We start from the raw sequence: 25,000 nt of genomic DNA on the forward strand, positions 1-25,000 counted from the left end.
TTGTTTTGAGTTGGTATGACATTTCAGGAAAATTCTTAAAATGATCATTACGGAGCGATTTAATCCCAATCTTGTCTAAAATATAATATGATGCAATTTATAAACGTTATTTGTTTTAAAAGTACGCAGAGGAAACGATTCAATTCGGCAGTTATCTGACGCATGGATATGTTTGTACAGAAGTGTATAATCTGTAAATAGACAGACGTCGAACTTGATACTTGTAGGTAAATCATGAATGTAGACAAGGAAGAGTGGTGGGCCTTAAACCGATCCTTGGTGTACACCAAATGCTATATGACCAATTTTAGATTTTTCACCACTCACAACAATCTCTTGGCTTCTACAATTGAGAAAGTGATTTATGTATCCAACGTACTAAATGTACATTAATCCCAACCGCTTGGTGTTTTTTTAAACTTAAAGCCTTTCATGATGCACTTTATCAAACGCCTTGGTAAAATCCAATGTTATTGAATAAGTTTATCCATCTTTGTCTAATCCAGTTGTTATGTTGTGAATAATTGAAATGAGCTGAGTCTCTTAATCTTACAACTTCTTATTTTGACAAGATGAGGTCACCTTAACCTATCATAACACCTCCTTCCCTCTTTGTCTTTATTGAAATAAGGGACGGATGACAATGATATCCGGCCGATTAATGATGTGGTGCCCAAACATATAATTTATTATATTATATTCCATTCAGTTTTACCATTTTATATTCTTAACTTCGATAGATAAAAATTGATATGTGACTAATTGATGATGTGTTGCCCAAACAAAGAATGTGTAATGTTAGTTTATTTTCCATTCTGTTCTACCATTTTGTATTCTTAAGTTTTCTTTAAAATGCGAATAAGGTGTTACATTACGGTCTTTAGGTTCTCGGATCAATGTCATAATTTCGGATACGGTGAAAAATCATGTATTATTCCACCCCTCTTCCTACATAATACGCTTAATTAATGATATCATGTTTATACTAATAATTTGCGGGGGGATTGCTTATTTTATTCTTTGAAGGGAAAGCTTTTTGCGAATCAAAGTGACGTTGATGAAATTGCCATTTTCTCGTAAAACGACAAGGTTTCAGGTTAGGTTACAATTCAATTAAACGCTGGTCGAAATTGTTTGTTTGTTTTTTTTTTGTTGTAAAGTGTACATAGATAGAACGTTATATATAATAGCTTATAATATCATATAATGTTTAAAAACCACATTCTGTCTTGAATACTGTCTAGTCTTGTGATTCCCGTGTGTACACAAGGCCATTCTTCTGATGTCTATCGCCAGATTCAATATGCGTCCGTTTCCACCATCTATCCATTCAGCAATGTAAATCTGTGCATTGCGGTGTTCTGAGAAAATTGAGTTACCTCCCGTTAGCATTCCTAGAATAGAGGAAAAAAAAACGAAAACAGAATAGGTAACGTAATCGAAACTAGACAGATACGTGAGAAACAAACAAACACAACTCCCAATTAATTTTAAAAAGAGTAAAAGTGCAAACACACACACACCCACACACACACACACACACACACACACACACACACACACATTCTCTGTCTCTCTCACAAACAAACATAGAACACCGCGATCTCTCTCTCTCTCCCTCTCTCTCTCTCTCTCTCTCTCTCTCTCTCTATCTCTATCTCTCTCTCTCTCACACACACACAGACATACATACACACATACACACACAAACTCTTTGTCTCTCTCACAAACAAAGGTAGACACATTGCTCTCTCTCTCTCTCTGTCTCCATCTCTCGCTCTCTCTGTCTCCTTCTCTCTCTCTCTCTTCTCTCTCTCTCTCTGCTCTCTCTCTCTCCATCTCTCTCTCTCTCTCTGTCCTCTCTCTCTCTCTCTCTCCTTTCTCTCTCTCTCTTCTCTCTCCTTCTCCTCTCTCTCTTCTCTCGTCTCCTTCTCTCTCTCTCTCTCTGCTCCTTCTCTCTCTCTCTCTCTTCTCCTTCTCTCTCTCTCTCCTCTGTCTCCTCTCTCTCTCTTCCTCTCCTCTCTCTCCTCTCTCCTTCTCCTTCTCTTCCTCTTTCTCCTTCTCTCTCTCTCTGTCTCCTCTCTCTCTCTCCTCCTCTCTTCTCTCTCCTCTCCCTCTCTCTCCTCTCCTCTCTCTCTCCTCTCTCTCCTCTCTCCTCTCTCTCTCATCTCTCTTCTCTCCTCTCTCTCTCTCCCTCTCCCTCCTCTTCTCTCTTCTCCTCCTCTCTCTCCTCTCTCTCTCTCTCCTCCTCTCCTCCTCTCTCTTCCTCTCTTCTCCTCCTCTCTCTCGTCTCTCCTCTTCTCTCCTCTCTCCTCTCTCTCCTCTCTCTCTCTTCTCCTCATCTCTCTCTCTCTCTCTCTCTCTCCTCTCTCCTCTCTTCCTCTCTCCTCCTCTCTCTCTCTTCCTCCTCTCTCCCTCCTCCTCCCTCCCTCTCTCTCTCCCTCTCTCTCCCTCTCTTCTCCTTTTCCTCTCTCTCTCTCCTCCTCTCTCCTCTCTCTCTCTTCCTCTCCTCCTCTCCTCCCTCCTGTTCTTCCTCTCTTCTCACTTCTCCTCTCCTCATCTCTCCTCCTCTCCCTCTCTTCTCCTCTTCCTCTCTGTCTTCTCTCTTCCTCTCTCCTCTCTCTCTCCTCTCCTCTCTCTCTCTCTCCTCTCTTCTCTCTGCTCCTTCTCTCTTTCCTCTTCTCTCCCCTCTCTCTCTTCGCTCCTTCTCTTCTCTCCTCTCCCGTCTCTTTCCCTCTCTCTCTCTCCTCTCCCTCCTTCTCTCTTCTCCTCTCTCTCTCTCCTCTCGAGTCCTCTCTCCTCCCTCTCTCCTCTCCCTCTCTCTCTTCTCTCGCCTCTTCCTCCCTCCTTCCTCATCTCTCTCTCTCTCTCCCTCTCCTCTCGTCTTCCTCTCTCCGTTCTCTCTTCTCTTTCCTCTCTCTCTCTTTCCTACTCTCTCTCTCTCTCTTCGTCTCCTCTCTCTCCTCATCCTTCCTCTTCTCCTCTCTCTCTCTCTTCTCCCTCTCCTCTCTCTCTCTCCTCTTCCTTCTCTCTTCTCCTCTCTTCTCTCTCCTCTCTCCCTTTCTCCTCTCTCCTCCTCTCTCTCTCTCTCTCTCTTCCTTCTCCTCTCCTTCTCTCTCCTCTCCTTCTCTCCTCCTCTCTCCTCTCCTTCTCGCTCTCCACCCTCTCTCACCTCTCTCTCTCTTCCTCTCTCTCTCTCCTCCTCTCTCTCTCCTCTCCTCTCTCTCTCCTCTCCCTCCTCTCACCTCTCCTCTCTCCTTCTCTCTCTTCTCTCTCTCTCTCCCTCTCTCTCTCCTCTCTCCTCTCCTTCTCCTCTCCTCTCTCCTCTCTCTTCTCTCTCCTCCTCATCTTCCTCTCCTCTCTCTCCTCCTCTCCTCTCCCTCCTCTCTTCACTCTCTCTCTCTCCCTCTCTCTCTTCCTCTCTCTCTCTTCTCTCTCTCCTCTCTTCTCTCATCCTCTCCTCTCTCTCCCTCTCTCCCTCTCTCCTCTTCTCTCTCTCCTCTTCCTCCTTCTCTCCCTCTCTCTCTCCTCTCGCTCTCTCCCTCCTCTCTCTCCCTTCCACTTCTCTCTCTTCCCTCTCTTCTCTTCTCTCTCTCTCCTCTCCTCTCCCTCTCCTCTTCTCTCTCTCTCCCTCTCTCTCTCTCTCATGCTCTCTCTCTCTCCCTCTCCTCTCTTCTCTCTCTCTCTCCTCTCTCTCTCCTCCCTCTCTCTCGTCCTCCTCATCTCTCTCCCTCTCCCTCTCCTCTCTCTCTTCTCTACTCTCTCTCTCTCCTCTCCCTCTCTCTCCTCCTCTCTTCTCCTCTTCCTCTCTCTCTCCTCTCCTCCTTCTCTTCTCTCCTCCTCCTCTCTCTCCTCTCCTCCTCTTCTTCTCGTCTCTCTCCGTCTTCCCTCCTCTCTTCTCTCCTTCTCTCTCTCTCCTCTCTCTCTCTTCCTCCTCTCCTCCTCTCTCTCTCCCTCTCTCCTCTCTCTCTCTCTCTCTCCTCCTCTCGTCTCTCTCTCTCTTCTCCTCTCTCTCACTCTCTCTCTCCCTCTCTCCCTCCTCTCTCTCTCTTTCTCTCCTCCTGTCTCCTCTCTCCTCTCTCTCTCCTCTCTCTCTCTCTCTCTCATCCTCTCTCTCTCTCCTCTCTCTCCTCTCTCTCCCTCTCTCTCCTCTCTTCTCTCATCTCTCTCTCCTCTCTTCCTCTCTCTCTCGTCTCTTCACTTCCCCTCCTCTCTCTCCTCCTCTCTCCTCTCTCTCCTCCTCTCTCTCTCTCCTCCTCTCTCCTCTCTCTCTCTCTCTCCCTCTCTCTCTCTCCTTCTCTCTCTCTCCTCTCCTCTCTCCCTCTCTCCCTCTCTCCTCCTCTCTCTCCTCTCTCTCTCTCCTCTCTTCCTCTCTCTCTCTCCTCCCTTCCTCTCTCCTCTCTCTCTCTCTCCCTCTCCTCTCTCTCCTCTCGCCTCTCTCCTCCCGTCTCTCTCTCTCCCTCTCTCTCTCTCCATCTCTCTCTCCTCTCTGTCTCCTTCTCTCTCTCTCTCTCTCTCTCTCTCTCTCTCTCTCTCTTCTCTCTCTCTCCATCTCTCGCTCTCTGTCTCCTTCTCTCTCTCTCTCTCTCTCCTTCTCTCTCTCTCTCTTCTCTCTCTCTCTCCATCTCTCTCTCTCCATCTCTCGCTCTCTCTGTCTCCTTCTCTCTCTCTCTCTCCTTCTCTCTCTCTCTCTTCTCTCTCTCTCTCCATCTCTCTCTCTCCATCTCTCCTCTCTCTTCCTCTCTCTCTCTCTTCTCTTCTCTCTCTCTCCTCTCTCTCTCTCCTCTCTCCTCTCTCTCTCTCTCCTCTCTCTTCTCTCTCTCTCTCTCTCTCTCTCTCCATCTCTCTCTCTCATCTCTCGCTCTCTTCTCTCCTCTCTCTCTCTCTCTCTCTCCTCTCTCTCTCTCTCTCTCTCTCCATCTCTCTCTCCATCTCTCGCTCTCTCTGTCTCCTTCTCTCTCTCTCTCTCTATCTCTATCTCTCTCTCTCTCTCTCACAAACACACACACACACACACACGCATACTGACACAAACACACACACTGACACACCGTCAGAATAATCAATCTTAATTTATCAAAACAAGCCAATAAATAAAAATATACAGACCAGTCTACATAAGGTTATTTTCCCAACCTCTATTTCAGCACTGTCATAAAATTCCATTTGCTAATGAATAATAATAATAATATGTTGCTATGTGACCATATGATATGACACTCCTCTTTGCATCGGAAGGTCGTGGGTTCGAGACACGTTCTGAGCGGAGCATAGTTGAGTCCTTTAAAAAAGAAAAATAAAGCTATTTACTCATATGTGACCCTATGTCTCAAAACGGTATTAAGTTGGGATGATTAAGATGCTGAAAATGGAATTTGTAGACAGAAATATCATGCTTAAGTTGAGTTTATATGCTTCATAGAGGAGAAGGAATACCACGTATTACTGTGCTAAATACTAACGTTTCATATTTTTGACCAGTTTTAACTATAATTTGACTTTTTAGCATCTGGTCCATCCCGACATAATACCGTTTTAGACGAGAGATCACATATTCTCTCACCGTGCTCACTCAAATGTAAAAAAAAGTATCTGACCATTAACAGCTACAAAGCTCTGTCGGGGAAAATGTGTTGTCTATGAAAACCGTGTAAAGCGCTTTGATGCAAAGGTTGCTGCTTGAAGCTTGAAGGAAAACATAACGATAAATTATTGAATTGTAATCTTCATTTTATAAGACGAAGACAGATACTGTGGACGTTTCGGGTTTCCCTTTTATCAAGCAAAGAGGATGAATGAAACACTACAGACGGATGAGATAATCACATTTATATAGGACAATTTATATCCTTTGAACGTGCCCAAAGCGCTTTACACCTGGCCCAAGCCAACAGCAACACTTTACATGTACTTTTGCAATTAAAATAGCCTTATGTTTAAAACTACGCATTCTTTTCCAGAAGAGGCTAGCAGCTTATTGAATGTAAAGTAAATGAAACAAATAAAATAAATAATCACGAACTTATGAGGTGCATTTTTACAGATTCACCATGCTTCATGCGCTTAAGCTTGCTTTTTTTTTATTCAAACAGCAGCATGGGCCACATAAAATAAAATGTCTATATCATTTTCTGTCGCCCATAACACTTTTTAAAAAAATAATTTTGTGCTAGCACTCTTGCAATGTCAGTCACTTACGATAGCTAGGTACTCATTCACACCTAAGGCGAGTTGGGTAATAATTTGTCATTAAGTGCCTTACTCAAAGACACAACTGCCTAGGCCAGAATTTCATCACCCAACTGAACCGGTACTACGCATTACGTCACTTATTTGTGTGGTCCCTGAAAGGCCATTCAAGTAGTCTTTCAGAGCCATTAGGCTCATGGAGCCGGAGTTTATCCCGGTTTCTATAGCGTGAAACGGACACTAGCAATTGCTTGCTATCTTTTGGATAGAACGTTAGTCTATCGCAAAGTACTTTACGCCAAATTTAAAAGATTCACTGGGTGGACAAGGGGGATCAAAAAAATATCGACTGCACCCGGGGTCGATCTTGGTCCCTTTGCGTGTGAAGCAAGTTCTCTTCCAACTGAGCTATCGGGACATCCCTCCTTCCCCCCCCCCCCCCCCCCCCCCTTGAAAGGTAATTGCTTACAACTATTTTCAAAAATAGATTCTCTTAAACTCTAATTTCAAGCATCGTTTTTATTTGAAAATTAACCATTGCCAATAGAATTCAAAAGTCTGATGTCACGTCCGCCCAGCAACCAGAAGCAGGGTTCTGAACAAAGAAAATCGGTACTTTTTATTATTCATGCTGGCTAGAACTTTTTCACATGTCATTTGATCAGAATGTATAAAAGTCAAAACATGATCGGATTTATAATGTTTTCTCCCCTGGATACACTTTAATGCTCGTCGGAGAAGTATTTCATAAGGGCGGTGATGGAGATAATGACATTTGCATTGTTCCGATAGTTTAGAACCAGTTACTATGCGTCATTACGAGGGAAGTGATGTCACGACTGTTTAACCCTATAGACACATAGATAACCATGCCTTTCGGACAGCCGTCATAATGTCAACAATGGCACTGATTGGTTAACATGGCAACCTACACAGGGTTTACTGTCGATGGTATGTGTCTAAGTAAAATACCCACTGTTCTACAGCTTGATCAAAGGAACGGACAATGTGTAAACTTAAACATTTATATAATATGGTCGAGAAAATGGTGTGGTAACGACTACTCACCCATTTAGGCGTGTATAAAAACAATAACAACGATCAAAGAGAGCTCGATTTCATTCATATTATTGTTTAGGAACAAACATCTATGTTTGTCCGAGCACGTGTGTAGGTGTGTCACAAATTCCATGTTTTGATTGGTCAAAAATCCACTGGTTCATTGTAAGCATAATCGTCTTTTTAAAAATGCTTTATGAATATTTTTATATCTTTATTGTACATGACATATCAGGAAAAAAAACCCATTTAAATGGATACTTTCTCAAAATGTAAATGATTAATGTTTACTGGGAACGGAGCAGTTTTCGGCGTAATCCCTCCCCCATGCCTGAAGGCACGTTTCTCACATACAATGCTGACAAATTTTGTTTTAATCACGAAACACCTGTTCTGCTGCCGCACTTTGGAAAAAAAAAACAAAAAAAAAACAAAACAAACATTTTAAAATTTGGCCAGAAAACTCGTTCTTAAAATATCGATCTATTTAAATGACCCTCATCTTTGCAAAAAAAAATGCATAACCCAAACAACTCTCAAACCTGGGACTTCGCAAAGTTCTTGTCGTCCCACACTTTGGGATTCATGTGAGTTCTGGTCTCACGATTTGGGTGTCACGTTGCTGCTCTTTCGTCTAGTCCAAACATCACTGTGGAAGATTATTTCATATCACCGTATTATTATTAGTATTGTATAACGAAAGGGGAAAAAAAACAAAACAAAACAAAAACAAACAAAAAATAAAGCTTGAGATTTTATAAAGTGCAATATCCACTAAACGTCTTCAAAGCGCTTTACAAAGGGTCCCTGGCAACAGCAACACTTAACATGTAGGACGTGACATGACTCGTGAAAGGCGATATAACGATTTATTGTTCGGACATAGACAACGCTGTTAACGGCCACCTGGAGATAAAAAAATAAAGTGAGTAGATGTGACTCATATATAAGGGAACAACACAAAACAAACAACGTTTCGGCCCTTGGCCTTCGTCAGGAGACAGTAAACTGAACTTGAACACGTATCAAACACACACATACATGGAGTAGTAGGCAAATTAAGTAGTAAAACCAAAACTAAAGGTGTCTGAGCACGGTGAGAGAATGTGAGTAAAGAGCCTTTTCTAAGGACTCAACTACGCGCATTATAGTAAGTCCTGTGTGAACTAGAGACCAAGATAAATGCTTGAGAAGAAAATATTGAGAGTAAAATTAATGGAAACAGATTGGATAAGGAATGAGAAGATTCTGAAATTTGTGAAGATTAGGAAAAGATGCCAGTGTGATGGTGAGAAGGAAAAGGTGGATTAGGATGGGGTATTTCCTGGGGAAAGGAGAAAAGAACAATTCTGCTGTGCCAAAGGAATGGACTTGAGGTAATGAGAGGGAAATAAGGGACCAAACAACATGCGGCATGATGGTGTAAAAGGTGGAATTAGACTGGGTATTTCCTGAGGAGAAAAGAAAAGAACAATTCTGCTGTGCTAATGGAATAGACTTGGGGTAATGAGAGGGAAATAAGGGACCAAAACTGCATGCGGCATGATGGTGTAAAAGGTGGATTAGGATGGGGTATTTCCTGAGGAGAGGAGAAAAGAACGATTCTGCAGTGCCAATGGAATGGACTTGGGGTAATGAGAGGGAAATAAGGGACCAAAACTGCATGCGGCATGATGGTGTAAAAGGTGGAATTGTATTGGGTATTTTCTGAGGAGAGGAGAAAAGAACGATTCTGCGGTGCCAATGGGATGGACTTCAGAGGGAATGAGAGGGAAAGAGAGGAAGCAAAACTGCATGCCGCATGATGGTGGAAAAGGTGGAATTCAATTGGGTGTTTCTAGAGGAGAGGAGAAGAAAAACGAGTCTGCAGTGCCAACGGGATGAACTTCAGAGGGAATGAGAGGGAAAGAGAGGTAACAAAACAACATGCCACATGATGGGGAATTCGATAGGGTGTATCTTGAGGAGAGGAGAAAAGAACGATGTGCCAATAGGATGAACTCAGAGGGAATGAGAGGGGAAAAAGGGACCAAAACAACATGCCACATGATGGGGAATTCGATAGGGTGTATCTTGAGGAGAGGAGAAAAGAACGATGTGCCATTTAGGATGAACTCGGAGGGAATGAGAGGGAAAGAGAGGTAACAAAACAACATGCCACATGATGGGGAATTCGATAGGGTGTATCTTGAGGAGAGGAGAAAAGAACGATGTGCCAATAGGATGAACTCAGAGGGAATGAGAGGGGAAAAAGGGACCAAAACAACATGCCACATGATGGGGAATTCGATAGGGTGTATCTTGAGGAGAGGAGAAAAGAACGATGTGCCAATAGGATGAACTCAGAGGGAATGAGAGGGGAAAAGGGACCAAAACAACATGCCTCATGATGGGGAATTCGATAGGGTGTATCTTGAGGAGAGGAGAAAAGAACGATGTGCCAATAGGATGAACTCAGAGGGAATGAGAGGGGAAAAAGGGACCAAAACAACATGCCTCATGATGGGGAATTCGATAGGGTGTATCTTGAGAGAGGAGAAAAGAACGATGTGCCAATAGGATGAACTCAGAGGGAATGAGAGGGGAAAAAGGGACCAAACAACATGCCTCTGATGGGGAATTCGATAGGGTGTATCTTGAGGAGAGGAGAAAAGAACGATGTGCCATAGGATGAACTCAGAGGGAATGAGAGGGGAAAAGGGACCAAACAACATGCCCCATGATGGGAATTCGATAGGGTGTATCTTGAGGAGAGGAGAAAGAACGATGTGCCAATAGGTGAACTCAGAGGAATGAGAGGGGAAAAAGGGACCAAAACAACATGCCACATGATGGGGAATTCGATAGGGTGTATCTTGAGGAGAGGAGAAAAGAACGATGTGCCAATAGGATGAACTCAGAGGGAATGAGAGGGGAAAAAGGGACCAAAACAACATGCCACATGATGGGGAATTCGATAGGGTGTATCTTGAGGAGAGGAGAAAAGAACGATGTGCCAATAGGATGAACTCAGAGGGAATGAGAGGGGAAAAAGGGACCAAAACAACATGCCACATGATGGGGAATTCGATAGGGTGTATCTTGAGGAGAGGAGAAAAGAACGATGTGCCAATAGGATGAACTCAGAGGGAATGAGAGGGGAAAAAGGGACCAAAACAACATGCCACATGATGGTGGAAAAGAAGACAGCAGGAATTGTATTGTATATTCCTGGGAGAGGGCCATGCATCAACCGGATGAAGTGGAAAGAAAATGTCCAGACAATATTCGCCTTCCTGTGCTGAGATATATAAGATTAATGTAAGGAACAAGAAAGACTTTTCATTTTAATTCTGGTTGTAATTTTATACACGTTATCAAACACACATCCTTTTTTTGTTTTTATTAGAGGGCAGCGTGGCTCAGCGGTACGGTTCGATCATCCATCGCTGCACTGTGTGCCTTGAGCAAGTCACCTCGCCCTAACTCAATTTGCAGCCCTGTATTGCGGCTAACGCCTGGGTTATTTCAGTCTTCCCTTTGCACAGACCCTAGAGACAAATTTCCGCTATGGGATTGAATAATGGGAAATTTATTTATTTATTTTATTTATTATTTATTCGTGTCCAATAAAAATTGACCTCTGACCGATTGATGACGTCGTGCACAAAGGGATATCTGAGTCATGATCTCTAGAAGAACTACCAGTTACCACAGAGATTATTATCATACATTTTATCAGCAATCGAAGTAATCAATCTTAATGTTCTACCGGTCGATTCAGTTTTTACTTTGATAACATTGGCTAATACGATATGGATTATATATTTCAGTCATAGAAATCATTATCGGACTGACAAAACACAGCGGATTTATTTGGGTAAAAAAATGTTTTAAAAAGTAGTCCTTCAGAATCGTTAGGCTCATGGAGCCGGAGTTTATCCCCGTTATTACAACGTGAAACGGACAATAGCAATTGCTTTCTATCCTTTGGATAGGACGCTAATCTAACGCAAAGTACTTTCCGCCAAATCTAACAGACTCAGCTAACCATTAACTGCTGGATGGACAGGATGGTCAGAAAAAAAGTCGACTGCACCGGGGATCGATCTTGGTACCTTTTCGTGTGAAGCGAGTGCTCTACCAACTGAGCTATCAGGACCGACCCCCGGGTAAAAATAAAATCACACCAAATCATTCAATAAATTTTCCGATTCAATAAACTAAAATGAATTATATCCCTTTGAACCAACTGATTTTTGAGAAACAGGATGTACATACTATGTGAAATTATCTACATAATTATTAGCAGTCAACTTTATTCAAGTTGAGTTGTTCGGGGTTTTTTTCTTAAAGTTAGCTCTAACAGTACTTGGTCAATATCGTGCTAATTGGATTCAACAGTCTGATGTCACGTCGCCATGTAAGCCGTTTATTATACAGATTAAGTTTGTGTTTTGCGAATATGACATACATATCATTGAATTGTTTTACATCAAAGTTGCAGTGGGTTTGCTAGTAAAAAGAAACATACAAAATAATCTTGAGATTTTATATAGTGCAATGTCCACTAAACGTGCCTAAAGCGCTTTATATGGGGTCCCTAGCCAACACTTAATATGTAGGACCAGAATGTAGGACGAGACATGGCGCCTGTTAGACGATTTTACATTTTTTCTCCGACAGTGACATTTTACAGCTGAGCACGGCGAGAGAATAATATGAGTAAAGAACCTTTTCAAAGGACTCAACAATGCGGCGCTCTGAGCAGGGCTCGAACCCAGGACCTTCCGATCCGTATGATGTCTTTTATAGATAGAACAAAGATGACAACACTCAGGTCTTTGTTATTGGTTTTTGCTATCCGAGTTTATGATTACTTCTCACTAAACTGTATTAACCAGACTATAAATGTTCATGGTTACACATAGTTTTGTTTGTTGGTCGTTATACTTCCGGATGGCAATGATGTGAGCTTCTTAGCCAAGCGCATACTATCTATAATCTATCCTTGTTCTTGTACCTTTACAGGACAGACAATCGCATAATTCATTTATTTGGGTTTGAACACCTCCATCAATGGACGAATACAATAGTAGCATTTAATTTTCCTAAAATTGTAACATTTAACTATCATCATCATCATCATCATCATCATCATCATCATCATCATCATCATCATCATCATCATCATCATCATCATCATCATTATCATTATTATTATTATTATTATTGTTATTATTATTAGTAGTAGTAGTAGTAGTAGTAGTAGTAGTAGTAGTAGTAGTAGTAGTAGTAGTAGTAGTAGTAGTAGTAGTAGTAGTAGTAGTATATAAAAGTAACAGAGGGCATTTAAAGATTTTTCTTCTAAAAAAAAGACTTAGCTTTTAAACGATACGATACGATACAATACGATACGATACGCTTATAGCAGTCCTACTCGTACAACATTCTTACCGACACAACCTTGTTGCACTTGAAGACGATTGTTCTCAACCATTATCCAAAACTTCAACAACATGACATATGCGTGTCACAAACATGGCGCAACTCCTGTGTGCTTGCATTTCCTGAGGAGTCGTGCAAAAAAAAAAAAAAAAATAAAAAAATTATGATTCATCTTCCCCTTTGATATTTAACTCTGGTTATCGATTTTTTAAAAAGGATTTTCACATAAAACATTTTACGTTAAAAAATGAGCTTTTTTATAGCGCAATATATACACTAAACGTGCCCAAAGCGCTTTACAAGGGGTTCCTGGCCAATAGATAGAATGCGCTTTGCCAAGGAGTTCACAACATTGCCATCCGGAAGTATAACGGACCAACACACAAACTCTGTGTAACCATGAACTTTTATAGTCTGGTTAATACAGTTTAGTGAGAACAACTCACAAACGCGGATGGCAAAAACAATAACAAAGGCCTGAGTGACGTCATCTGCATACTATCTATAGCAACTCTTAATACGCCGGTTAGGCGACATTACATTAATTTGTTTCGGACAGAGACAACGCTGTTAACGGCCAGGTATTACAGTTACACCTGAGTACGGTGAGAGAATGTGAGTAAAGAAAGAGCCTTATCTAAGGACTCATCTCTGCACCGAGCGAGGCTCGAACCCAGGGCCTTCCGATCCGAAAGCGAGTGTCATACCATAAGACCACATAGTAGCCGCACATACCAAGCTACCATTTTAAAAAAAAAATTATTCCTTTTAAATACTCAAACTCATAAGGACGAAGTATACGGTAATATAGGGGATCCCCATTTCTCAGTTGGTAGAGCACTCGCTTCACACGCAAAGGGACCGAGATCGATCCCGGGTGCAAACGAGATTTTCTTTCTGACCCCCCCCCCCCCCGCCCGCCCTTCTACCCAACAGAGTAAGTCTCAGTGACCGGGCGGAAAGTACTTTGCTATAGAATAGCGTTCTATCCAAAGGATAGCAAGCAATTGCTTTTGTCCCTTTCACGCAATAGAAACTGGGATAAACTCCGGCTTCATGTGCCCAATAGGCACTTAAGGCCCGCTCTATACGCTAATATGATTTTATTCATCAACACAAGTTCTACAGCTCAACACATAGACCTACATTTCTTATGACTATAATGTAAATGTTCTAATTTTTGATGTAGAAAATAAATCTGAGTATGAAAAATGGAGATTATATCCTCACGAATGCAATGATGGAACAGCGTAGCTCAGCGGTATGGTCTTTGCTTCTTACCCAAAAGGTTCCGAGTTCAATCACCCGCCGCTGCGCTGTGTGGCCTTGAGCAAGTCACATCGCATCACCCTAGTTCACTTTGCAGCGCTGCACTGAAGTTGACGCCTGGGTTATTTCAGTCTTCCCTTGGAATTGACCCTACGTAGTAAGAACAATCAGTGTAAACATTTGATCCAATATTTTTTTAAAGAGCATTTATATAGCGCAATATCCACTGAACGTGCTCAAAGCGCTTTACAAGGGGTCACTGGCCAATAGCAACACTAAACATGTAGGGCGGGACATGACGCCTGTTAGGCGATATTGCATTTTTTGCGGACAGAGACAACGCTGTTAACGGCCAGGTACCCATTTTACACCTGAGTACGGTAAGAGAATGTGAGTAAAGAGCCTTCTCCAAGGACTCAGCTATGCGCCGAGCGAGGCTCGAACCCAGGACCTTCTGATCAGAACGCGAGTGTCATACCACTAGACCACATTATAGCCGCACTATTTTCTATAGTTGATCAGAAGAGGATTACAGATACCCCCACCCCCTCCCCCTTCACACACACACACACACACACACACACACACACACACACACACACACACACAAAACACATCCCCTGTACTCTTTTATGTCAATTAGAAAGACAAAACGAATGATTGCCGTTCTTCAATCCTAGCCTGATTTGATTTCATGATAAATCTTGACTGCTTGACCCTCTCCTTGCCAACTATAGGAAAATCGTCACATTCGTTACTATCCAACCAGCACTTTTATCATTCAGATTTCTTTTGTAATTCACCCAATTCAAAGACAAATGTTTTATTATAGCTATAAAAACGTGACACTGTGTTGGAGAGTTCATTTTGCTGATCAATATTATTATGCATAGAATGTATTTGTTGCTCTGAGTAAGAAAAAAATATTTTTGTGTTGGGTAAGTGTGAATTGTGCGGCTATGTGGTCTAGTGGTATGACACTCGCTTTCGGATCGGAAGGTCCTGGGTTCTAGCCTCGCGCTCGGCGCATAGTTGAGCCCTTGGAAAAGACTCTTTACTCACATTCTCTCACCGTACTCAGGTGTAAAATGAGTACCTGGCCGTTAACAGCGTTGTCTCTGTCCGAAAAATTGTAATATCGCCTAACAGGCGTCATGTCCCGTCCTACATGTTAAACGTTGCTGTTGACCAGGGACCCCTTGTAAAGCGCTTTGAGCACATTTAGTGGATATTGCGCTATATAAAAGATCTATTTTTTTACATTTCTTTTTTAATTGTTGGGAAAGAATATGGAAATGGCTGGTAAGGAAAGGGTTAATGACAATTCTTAATGACGATTTTCTTGCAAGGATGTCACGCTTAAAAGCGTTTGATTAAACAATCAAAAAACAAGTAAAAACAACAATCAATGTATACATTTGAAAACATGCAAAGATTTTAACATTACTTATATATGTATTCATCAAATTTAGAAATTAAGGTGCATGCACCGGTGCTAGATAAAGATCTGAACAAGTCTGTATGAAAGGTGCCAGACAAAGCAAGAAAGAAAAATGCAAGAAAAAAAAAATACGATCCCAAAAGTCAGTCGACCTCGACTGGGGGTCGAACCTCAGACCTTCTGATTCTCGGTCAGACGTGCTACCATTACACCACAGAGGTAATCAGAAGGCCCGAGGTTCGATCCCCAGTCGACCTCCACTGATTTTTTTTGGGAATGTTTTTTTCTTGCATTTTTCTTTCTTGCTTTTTCTGGCACCTTTCATTCACACTTGTTCAGATCTTTATGTGTTCATCATATTGATTGTTAAAGAATTTAAGATTTCTTATTAAAAGAACAAATTTTGTTCTTTTAATAAGAAATCTTAAATTCTTTAACAATCAATCATTTTGAAATATTATAATTTCTAATTTATCAAATACGCCCATTCATTTACGTGCATTCCTTTGATGACTGTTCCTGTCATTTTTTTTTTCTTCACGAGGCACCTGACATTCCATGCGTTATTGTCACGTGACTCCAGCGATGAGCATCCACCAACCAGCAGTAATGTATTTTTTCTTTTCTGACCGGCCCTGTAATTTTTTCACTAGACATCTGGCATTCCACCACTTATCATCACGTGATTCCTGCTATATTTATCCACCAATCAGCAATCATTCTTTTATGTGTATTCCTTTTTTCTGAATGACTGTCTTTGTGATTTTTTTTTTTTGACGAGACATCTGACTCCACGACTTATCGTCACGTGATTCCATGCCATCCATGAGCATCCACATATTTTCAGTAGGCATACCGTCAGCCACTGTCTTCAGGCGGTGAAATCTGTGGGCAAAAAGACCAAAAATAATTATAGAAAAGAACGAAATTGATGTCAGTCAGCTCTTTTTTTAGACAGCCTGTTAGTGTTTAGGTGTCACTAAATTATATCAATCCGTCGGCTATAAACGTTAAAAGTTATACAAGAGATTTGAATGTTCGCATATTAAATTTGGCTGGCGGATGTTGTGAGTATTTTACCTAAACACAAACCATCAAGATGGAAGTTTTATATTTTACAAATTAGCATGTCAATATAACCTGTGCGGCTATGCGGTCTTGTGGGATGGCACTCACCTTTGGACCAGATGGTCCAGAAGTCGAGTCTCGCTTTGAGCAGCTCATAGTTGAGTCCTTGAACAAAACCTTTTACTCATATTCTTTCACCGTATTCCGGTGTAAAATGAGTAACTGGCAATGAACAACGAGCAATATTACTGGGTTTTTTTGTTTTTTTTGTTTTCTCACAATCTCTCACCTTACTCGGGAGTAAACGAGGACCCTGGGCGGTGTCAACTTTGTCGATGTAGAGAAATAACATTGTAATAAAACATTACCAGCGTCATTTTTCATTCTATTAAACGTGTAGTCCCGATAGCTCATTTGGTGGAGCACTCGCTTCACATGCAAAAGGACTGTGATCGATCCCAGGTGAAGTCGATTTTCTTTTTTCTGACCCTCCTGTCACCCCAGCAGTGATTGGGTAGATGGGTCTATTACATCTGGCGAAAAGTACTTCGCGATATACTACTAGCGTCCTATTCAAACATTGACCGTTTCACGCTATGGAAACTGGGATTAACTTTGACTCCATAAGCGTAATGGCGCTGAAGGATTGTTTTTTTTTTCTACATGTTATGCGTTGGTGGGTTGTGACCCCTTGTAAAGCACCTTGAGCATATCGGTGGCTTTTGATTTATATTAACCTGAAATTGTGTTTTCTTCCCTTTCCTCTGTCCTTCTCCCTACTGTTACTCCTCTTTTTTCATAACTACCACTACCCCCTCCTCTCTTCCGCCTCCTCCTCCTCCTCCTCCTCCTCCCTTCATCCTGCTTCTCTTCCTTCTCCCTTCCTCCTCCTCTCCTTCCTCTTTCTTCTTCTCCTCCTCTTCTTCCATCATCATCATCATCATCATCATCATCATCATCATCATCATCATCATCATCATCATCATCATCAGCATCTTCTTCTTCTTCTTCTTCTTCTTCTTCTTCTTCTCTTCTTCCTTCTTCTTCTTCTTCTTCTTCTTCTTCTTCTTCTTTCTTCTTCTTCTTCCCTTCTTCTTCTTTCTTCTTCTTCTTCTTCTTCTTCTTCTTCTTTCTTCTTCTTCTTTCTTCTTCTTCTTTCTTCTTCTCTTCTTCTTCTTCTTCTTCTTCTTCTTCTTCTTCTTCTTCTTCTTCTTCTTTCTTCTTCTTCTTCTTCTTCTCTTTTCTTCTTCTTCTCTTCTTCTTCTTCTTCTTCTTCTTCTTCTTCTTTCTTCTTCTTCTTCTTCTTCTTCTTCTTCTTCTTCTTTCTTCTTCTCTTCTTCTTCTTCTTTCTTCTTCTTCTTCTTCTTCTTCTTCTCTCTTCTTTCTTCTTCTTCTTCTTCTTCTTCTTCTTCTTCTTCTTTCTTCTCTTCTTCTTCTTCTTCTTCCTTTTCTTCTTCTTCTTCTTTCTTCTTCTCTTCTTCTTCTTCTTCTTCTTCTTCTCTTCTTCTTCTTCTTCTTTCTTCTTCTTCTTCTTCTTTCTTCTTCTTCTTCTTCTTCTTCTTCTTCTCTCTTCTTCTTCTCTTCTTCTTCCTTCTTCTTCTTTCTTCTTCTTCTTCTCTTCTTCTTCTTCTTCTTTCTTCTTCTTCTTCTTTCTTCTTCTTCTTCTTCTTCTTCTTCTTCCTTCTTCTTTCTTCTTCTTCTTCTTCTTCTTCTTCTCTTCTTCTTCTTCTTCTTCTTTCTTCTTCTTCTTCTTCTTCTTCTTCTTCTTCTTCTTCTTCTTTTCTTTTCTTCTTTCTTCTTCTTCTTTCTTCTTCTTCTCTTCTTCTTCTTCTTCCTTCTTCTTCTTTCTTCTTCTTCTTCCTTCTTCTTCTTTCTTCTTCTTCTTCTTCTCTTCTTCTTCTTCTTCTTCTTCTCTTCTTCTTCTTCTTCTTCTTCTTCTTCTTCTTCTTCTTCTTTCTTCTTCTTCTTCTTCTTCTTCTTCTTCTTCTTCTTCTTCTTCTCTTCTTCTTCTTCTTCTTCTTCTTCTTCTTCTTCTTCTTCTTCTTCTTTCTTCTTCTTCTTCTTCTTCTTCTTCCTTCTTCTTCTTCTTCTTTTCTTCTTCTTCTTCTTCTTCTTCTTCTTCTTCTTTCTTCTTCTTCTTCTTCTTCTTCTTCTTCTCTTCTTCTTCTTCTTCTTCTTCTTCTTCTCTTCTTCTTCTTTCTTCTCTTCTCTTCTCTTCTTCTTCTTTTACCTCTTCTTCTTCCTTCTTCTTTTTCTTCTTCTTCTTCTCTCTTCTTCTTCTTCTTTCTCTTCTTCTTCTTCTTCTTCTTTCTTCTTCTTTTCTTCTTCTTCTATTCTTCTTTTCTCTTCTTCTTCTTCTTCTTCTTCTTCTTCTTCTTCTTCTTCTTCTTCTTCTTCTTCTTCTTCTTCTTCTTCTTCTTCTTCTTTTTCTTCTTCTCTTTGTGTTCGTGTGTGTGGTTGTATCTATGTATCTATGTGTGTAACAACCAAACAGTTGGAGAAATATCCCTAAAGTATTAAATTCGTTAACCTGAACATAGATTTGTGAGATACAATACAAGCCTGTGCACATGATACATTTGTTCTATCTTCACTTCTCCCTGTTATTGTACTCCTCCATGTCTGCCTCCTTTTCCTTTGCTCATAAAATCTCTCTCTCTGTCTCTCTCTCTCTCTCTCTCTCTCTCTCTCTCTCTCTCTCTCTCTCTCTCTCTCACACACACACACACACACACACACACTCTCCCCCCCCTCTCTCTCTCTGTATATATCTCTCTATCTATCTCATACGCACACAATATCTTTCTCTTTTTTTCCTGTTATTCTATCCATCTAACTATCTATCTATCTATCTATCTATCTATCTATCTATATATCTATCTATCTATCTATCTATTTATCTATCTGTCTGTCAATCTAGATCTGTCTGTCTTTCTCTCACTTATTCAAGTATTAACTATATCTATTTATCTATCTATCTATCTATCTATCTATCTATCTATCTATCTATCTATCTGGCTATCTATCTACCCATCTATCTATATCTGTCTACCTACCAACCTACCTATATATCTATGTATCTATCTATCTCTCTATTTCTATCTACCTACCTGTCTACCTATATCTATCTTATCAATTTATCTATCTATTTATCCATCTTTCTATCTATCCATCTATCTATCTATCCATCCATCTATCTATCTATCTATCTATCTATCTATCTATCTATCTATCTATCTATCTATCTATCTATCTATCTATCTATCTATCTATCTATCTCTATCTTTATCTCTTCGCGCGCGCGCGCGCGCGCGCGTGTGTGTGTGTGTGTGCGTGTGTGTGTGTATAACTGCATACAAATGAATGTCCTATAAAAGCATGATAATAATAACTCATCGTCAATATTAAACAAATTACATAACGCATATTTAATACGTATTATTATCATGTTATAATATTATGGATATTGGGGAAGCGCTTTATCATGATGTTGAATTTAATAACAGTTCTTGTAATTCATTTTCTTTGGGTGTATCAGACACATTATAAACAGAAACAAATCGCTGTCATTTCATTGGGCGATACCCGACCAATCAAAGCATACGATTTGATACCCATTGACTCTCAAGGACGAAGGGATTCCTTTTAAAGACATCTAAAGATTGTTGTCAAGTGGCCCCGAGTTGCGTAAGGGGCTAGTACGTAGAATATTTACTGCCAAAATCTGACTAAATAATTTTTGTTTTTCAATTTTTGGCCAGATAATCTAAACCTTTACAATTTATAGATTTAAGATGATTATTTACTTGTAAAAAAGGCTTTAAACCGACGTGCACTTATTTGCAGGTCAGATAGCCCAATTCCTTATGGGCTCATTATTGTAATGGAAATCTTTTTTTTTTTAATGACGCAAAATATTGTCCATTACATCAATGTTAAACTAGGCCCATACGTGGATCGGATGTCAGACCTCCATATATGTACACTGTCGCTTTTAACCTTTAACTTAAACGGTTTCTCAGGTTTAACTCACTCAACCCTAACACCGGCTATATCCGTAATTTACCCAATGTTACTTTTACCCCATGTCTATTTATTACATTTTTATGAGACAAATTATAGGCGTGGATTCGAAGCTAATGTTTTTTAATTTTTACAAGTTAATGGTAGTTGAATAAAACTATCAATGTACATGCTCATTTTAAAAACATTTTTTCCTCTTCTAACAAGTAGCAAAATTCTCTAGGATTGAGTGAGTTAAAACTCCATGACAAATTGAGATTCAGTTTGTTGTTTTTTCTATAGGTAAACATTAAAGAGAAAAAAAGTGTTTTATCAATTTACGGCCGGAAGACTAGGCCAAACTACGATTGGATTTTTGTTTTCGCCCAGGACACCCACCGTCCTTCGAGACAGATTCAAGTGTTGCCATGTTGTCTGTTTTGTTGCTAACTTTAAACCAGAAGGAGCCACAAAGTTAATTGGTTTTATACTAATCAATGAATCAACACATATTCATGATTGCTTAAAATACGATTTTCTAAAAAACTTTTGTTCGTTTAAAACAGAAAATATAAAAGATTGTGATCTCATTATTATTTTAATTATCAGATTATAATTCTTTTTTTTTTAATTGTAGATTTAACCCTCTCAATTTATATGAATGGAAAATCAAAGTTTTTATTATGGTTAACCCGATAGAAATAATTAAGTGTATTTTATTTGCAGGTTTTATAACCCCCCCCCAAAAAAAAAAAAGAAAAGAAAATTAGAAGAAGAAAAAAATCCATCCAAAATATCAGTCTACCTCGACTGGGGAGATCGACTGATTTTTTGGGATGTTTTTTTTTCTTCTAATTTTCTTTCTTGCTTTGTTTGGCACCTTTCATACACACTTGGTCAGATCTTTATCTTATACTGGTGCCTGCTCCTTAATAATGATGATGATTATTATTATTATTTTTAAAAAAAATTATGCCTTTTGCGCCACGATATCATAAGATATCGTCGCCTAGGAATTCCACGAAAGAATATAGATAACTCATCAAACAAGATGTCTGATTTTAACAGGAATCACCCATGTTGTCCAAGTGAGCAAATTGGGGGTTACTAATCTTGCTCAAGGAAACAAAAACGAAAGTGCCTGAAGCGGGGCTCGAACTCGGGCCATCCGGATCACAGTGCAATGCCTTAACCACTCGGCCACTTCGCCCCCATAATAATACTAATAATAATAATAATAATAATAATAATAATAATTATTATAATAATAATAATTATTATTATTATTATTATTATTATTATTATGATATTATTATTATTATTATTATTATTATTATTATTATTATTATTATTATTATTATATTATTATTATTATTATGATTATTTTATTATTATTATTATTATTATTATTATTATTATTATTATTATTATTATTATTATTATATTATTATTATTATTATGATTATTGTTATTGTTATTATTATTATTATTATTATTATTATTATTATTATTATTATTATTATTGTTGTTGTTGTTGTTGTTGTTGTTGTTGTTGTGGTTGTGGTTGTTGTTGTTGTTGTTGTTGTTGTTATTATTATCATCATTATTACTATCATTGTTTGCCTTGCTTTATTATTGATTTTACTTACTTGATTTGGTGATGAAAATATTATTTTCTGTATGAGTTATATTGACAATTGCCTAAAATTAAACGTTTGAATCTATCTTAATATCTTTAATTTGATATATTATAACCCAAACTGTTCTGGTCTCATTATTGCAATAGAAATACTTTCAAACCAACGCAAAATATTGTCCTTTGTGACAATGTTAAATCAAGCCCAAAACTCCGTTCGGTTAACAGACCTTCTTTTATGTGCACATTGAGATTAAATATCGACAGTCGGCGCGCGGATCAAACCTCCGAAGTCCCGATTTTCACGATCGGCGAATCAAACCTCCGAAGTCCCGATTTTCACGATCGGCGGATCAAACCTCCGAAGTCCCGATTTTCACGATCGGCGAATCAAAACTCTGAAGTCTACATACGAGCTTTGCGCATCATGGTTTATATTTCATTTACGGGGTCAGACCTCTGCAATTGATGACATCAGAGGTCTGATCCGTCAAAAATTAAATAAAACATGATGCGCAAAGCTCGAATGTAAACTTCAGAGGTTTGATCTGCCGATCGTGAAAATCGGGACTTCAGAGGTTTGATCTGCCGATCGTGAAAATCGGGACTTCAGAGGTTTGATCCGCCGACCGTGAAAATCGGGATGGAACTATATGATATGCATATTACAACTGCAAATTCTCTCCTGATCCGCCATGTTCAGTATTTTTCCCAAAACGTCACACGCAACTAACACAAATAATATCTTTTTTATCACTCAAACACAACAGCAGCAATCTAAGTTCTTGCGATAAATAATTTCTTTAGCAAAATATGCTCTACAACACGCTGTTCATTTTCTTTAAATTTTATGATGTACAAGAGAAATTTGAATAAGAATAATGTTGCTTGTATCGTAATGACTGTGACGATTTTCCTGTAGTTGGTAAGGAGAGGATAAATAAATAGTAATAGGGCATAGAAGTCGTAACGTCACAACGTCTACTCTTCCGTTTCCAAACTATTTAGAAATGTGTAAGTAACCAGTCCTTCGGATGACTAAAAATGTCCAGGTCGCATGTTGAGTGATAAGGTGGCCAAACTACTTAATTTTAGTAGCAGGTTGTAAAGGTACATTCTTAATATTACGGGGCGTAAAAGACCAAGGATAGATGATCTTTATTGAAGACCAGCATAATATTTAGACTAGAAGAAAAAAATCAATTTCATAAGGTCCTTCGGAAGTGAAAGGTCTGATAGCCTAATTCATTATGGGCGCATTGTTGTAATGGAAATCTCAAAAATGACGGTAAACATTGTCCATTACAACAATGTTAAACTTGGCCCATAATTAATAATGATAATAATGATGATGATGATAATAATAATAATAATAATAATAATAATAATAATAATAATAATAATAATAATATATATATATATATATATATATATATATATGTTTTTTATACAGTACCTTACCCCGTATATCAACAAGCTCAAAGCATTTAACAGTAACGTGACAACTTTCACTCAAACAAACAACAAAGATTTGACTATCGTCTGCATAAATTTAGTAATTTAGATTAAAATCAGAAGTAATTGATCCAAGGGGTTTCATGTACATTGTCACAAGAACCGGACCCAGTACTAATCCCTGTGGTACACCAAATTTCAGAGGATGATCAGATGATTTGACATTTTTAATCACAACAGTCGACGATTCATTAAATAAGATTCTAACAATTTAAGCGGCAATCTCTTGACCAAAAAGACGTTCGAGTCGATTCAACAGAATATTATGGTCAATCGTGTCAAATGCAGCTGAGAAGTCCAACATACATAATAAAATTGGGTTCAGATCTCAGAAATGCATGTATGTTCACGGCGTTTATAGGGCGGCTATAATGTGGTCTAGTGGTATGATACTCGCTTTCGGATCGGAAGGTCCTGGGTTCCAGCCTCGCGCTCGGCGCATAGTTGAGTCCTTGGAAAAGACTCTTTACTCACATTCTCTCACCGTACTCAGGTGTAAAATGAGTACCTGGCCGTTAACAGCGGTGTCTTTGTCAGAAACATTGTAATATCGCCTAACAGGCGTCATGTATTGTCCTACATGTTAAATGTTGCTGTTGACCAGGGATCCCTTGTCGAGCGCTTTGAGCACATTTAGTGGATATTGCACTATATAAAGCTCTTTTTTTTTAATTATTAGGAAGATTCTTCAAAAAATTAATTTTGAGATTTTAGGAGAAAACGGTGTTTTATTATCTTAGAAATAATATTATTGAATTCCAATTTCTCAAAATATACCATCTATAAAGGGCCGAAAAACACGGTTGAAATGCGTACAGGAAGTAAGAAAAGTGTGAAAATCGGAAAGCTATTCTGCTATTTTCTCATTGTGTCATTTTTCTAGGGGTATGGGATACTGTGTCAAATATTTCTCAGAATCTATTCTATGAAATTGTCTGAAAATTTCCACAGTTATCACAGAGATAATGTATTTGTCATCATAGAGACATTTTTTATAAGGTAGAATGTGCATTTTGAAGTATAATCAAATTATAAATTTTAAAATCAATTTTGCCATAACATTTTGCTTCTCAACTTTGTAATACCTTAATAAAAATCCCATAAGCTAAAGCTGTAAAATATCTCTATGGTGATACACAATGCTACAATGTAGATAAGAGGGAAGAATATGGAGGTTATTCCTTCATTAGTTTTTGTGGAACATTTGCCACAAGATTGTTATAATTTTTTTTATGCCTGACACCCAAATTAGGTCGCAAAACGGGTATCAACACAGATAATATTCATTTTTCACCAGAATGTTTTTTAACCTATAATGACGATACAGAATGATTAAAACCGCCCATCATAGGCAATTCATTTTTTTTTAGAAAAGACCCAAACCGCCCCTTAAG

General features: G+C 39.2%; 1 protein-coding gene and 1 long non-coding RNA gene across 5 annotated transcripts in view; one reads left to right on the forward strand and one right to left on the reverse strand.

The window, feature by feature from the left end:
* Positions 1 to 25,000, forward strand: part of LOC144956100 (uncharacterized) — a 92,137-nt gene that overhangs the window by 25,585 nt on the left and 41,552 nt on the right. The window lies entirely within an intron of this gene.
* Positions 1 to 25,000, reverse strand: part of LOC144956102 (uncharacterized) — a 63,525-nt gene that overhangs the window by 548 nt on the left and 37,977 nt on the right. The window contains exons 2-6 of the long non-coding RNA XR_013641877.1: positions 15,882 to 16,270; positions 13,957 to 14,094; positions 12,685 to 12,797; positions 7,791 to 7,897; positions 1 to 1,394 (exon numbers count right to left, since the gene is read on the reverse strand). The exon at positions 1 to 1,394 is cut by the window's left edge and continues 548 nt beyond it. This is a non-coding gene — a long non-coding RNA (uncharacterized LOC144956102). The remainder of the gene's footprint in view (positions 1,395 to 7,790; positions 7,898 to 12,684; positions 12,798 to 13,956; positions 14,095 to 15,881; positions 16,271 to 25,000) is intronic.

Source organism: Berghia stephanieae, chromosome 10 (assembly GCF_034508935.2).
Source record: "Berghia stephanieae isolate SIO BIC M18660-M18661 chromosome 10, UCSD_Bste_1.3, whole genome shotgun sequence".
Taxonomy (NCBI): Eukaryota; Metazoa; Mollusca; class Gastropoda; order Nudibranchia; family Aeolidiidae; genus Berghia; species Berghia stephanieae.